At 36.3% G+C, this 2,482-nt stretch overlaps 1 non-coding gene across 1 annotated transcript; it reads right to left on the reverse strand.

The window, feature by feature from the left end:
• Positions 1 to 1,637: 1,637 nt before the first annotated feature.
• Positions 1,638 to 1,745, reverse strand: LOC122238196. The gene has a single exon (XR_006217158.1). It is a non-coding gene; the product is annotated as a U6 spliceosomal RNA (small nuclear RNA).
• Positions 1,746 to 2,482: the final 737 nt, after the last annotated feature.

Below are 2,482 nucleotides of genomic sequence, written 5' to 3' on the forward strand. Positions count from 1 at the left end.
ATTATTCAAATTTTGTTGCAAAGAAACAGTATACTTTAAAAGTTAAAAAATGAGAAACTAAATTATATCTTGATTTGAAAGACAGAATTTCAGCTAGTTTGTGTCTCTATCAACAAGGAAGCAGGCCACTCTCACTGGTTTCACATCTTGCTAACAAAGAAGGTAAGCAGGGAGGACTCCAGCTTATCTACTACTCCTAAATGGAAGTCAAGGTGTTCTGGCTTGTGTCCAGAAACTTTATCAAGATCCTACTTATAAAGGATGGGTTCAACTCAAAGTCACAGACAATCCTGTTTGGCCTCCAGTCATGGTCTCCACCTGAAATAAACACTGAGATTCAGAACCACTTGAAAAGAGCCCTTCAGAAATTTCCTTTGCCCCGCCATGTCTCCTTCCATGCTTGTCTGCACCTTAACCACCACTGCCCCTATTTTAACTGAATGGTTCTTCAAACGATAAAGTAGAATACCAGCTTATAATAAGAAGGTCTTTGCCCATGGGCACTTCTGTTTGCAGAGAATGGAAGACTAACTGAGCTGATCAATATTATAGTCTTAAGCATGTGAGAAATGGACAATATAATGCTGCTAACTGGCATCATTCTAAGTGCTAAGTAATAGGAAGAATGTATGTCTGCCATCAATTATGAATAGGAATTCATACTGTGCAGCCTACTATTCAAAGCCAAAGTAACTTTATTTTTATAAAGTTGTAAATCATGATTTTATTTCAGAAAAGGGATTTTTGACTAGCTTTAGAAAGAACATGACACAATGTGAAAGTGGACGTTTAATAAATACTTCTTTCTGCACTGCACACAGGGAACAGGTAATAAATGCTGTTGTCTGACTTGATAATGGTGATGCCTTACACAGTGGAGAGACAATTAATGAATGTTCTTTGATTGATGAAGACACAAGCAGTACAAACATGGATGTTTCTTTGTCAGTTTTCACCCAAATAGTTCTGAACAAAAGCAAAATGTGCTTCAGCCACAGAAGGAACCTAAGACGCTGAAATATTAGAATCTTTCTGGTTGTTATGTGTTTCATCTTAATAATAGATATTTACATATTATTTATTATACACGAGGGACTAAGTGCTATAGACATATTAAGTTGCTTAATCCTCAAAGCCACCCTAATGATGCTGATGCTGATAATAATAATAATAATAATAATAACAACAACAATAGGGATGCCTGGGTGGTTCAGTCAATTAAGCCTCTGACTTCAGCTCAGGTCATGATCTCACAGTCCGTGAGTTCAAGCCCATGTTGGGCTCTGTGCTACCAGCTCAGAGTCTGGAGCCTACTTCGGATTCTGTTTCTGCCTCTCTCTGCCCCTCCCCTGCTCACAATCTGTCTCTGTCTCTCTCAAAAATAAATAAACATTTAAAAAATTTTTAAAATAGTAATTCACTCTGATGTTTCCTGCTTTTATAGATGAAAAACAAAAAGCACAGAGAGGTATCTTGCTCAGGGTTACAGTAGTTTTCACTCTGGGCCAATTACATGGAGTACTGCAGTGAACATTCATTTACGAATACACACACACATGTTGAGGGAACATATTTTCTGTTGGGTATATTTTAGATGTGAAATTACTGGGTTATGGGACATACCTATGGCCATTTTTTTTTTTATGGAACGCTTCACGAATTTGCGCGTCATCCTTGCACAAAGGGCCATGCTAATCTTCTCTGTATCGTTCCAATTTTAGTATATGTGCTGTCGAAGCGAGCACGGCCATTTTTAATACATATTGCTAGATGATCTTCCTAAGTGATACTGTCTGAGAATTTTAGTCGTGCCACATTCTTACCAACACTTGATACTATCTGTATTTTTCATTTTAGACATTCTGGTTAAGTATACAGTGAAATGTCATGTGGTTTTAATTTGAATTTCTCTGATGAGTAATGAAGTGTTGATGCATTTATTGGTCATTTGAATATTCTTTTTTTCTAAGTGCCAGTTAAGTGCTTTGCCCAGTTTTGTCAATTCTCTCAAAACTCATCTGTATGTTCCACACAATCCCACTTTACTTCTTAGCAATATGTATATGTATGTGTGTATATCAATTAACAAGAAAACTGCAGAAATCATATGGAAATGCAAGCATTCAAGCAGAGTCAAGGACACTTTACATTACCAGATGTAATTATAAAGTTAGAGTAATTAGCACGTTGTGGAATAGGCTACTGGTTAGACAGACCAATAGAGAAGAATAGGGAATGTGTACTTATGACAAAAGTGACAGTGGGGATTTCAATAAATAGTTCTGGTTCAGGATGGAGGAGATGAGGGAGCAAGGAAAAAAAAAGGCAACTTTTTAATGGAAAAATCTTTATCAATAGTAGAAACTGATTACAATGAGATCTTATTTTTTTAAATAAGTAATGTGAATAAATTTTGCAAACAACAAAGCACTGGGTAGGTAATACTTGTTACTATTATTCAAAAGAGGAGGAGACCACTGCA

Source organism: Panthera tigris, chromosome B1 (assembly GCF_018350195.1).
Source record: "Panthera tigris isolate Pti1 chromosome B1, P.tigris_Pti1_mat1.1, whole genome shotgun sequence".
Classification (NCBI taxonomy): Eukaryota; Metazoa; Chordata; class Mammalia; order Carnivora; family Felidae; genus Panthera; species Panthera tigris.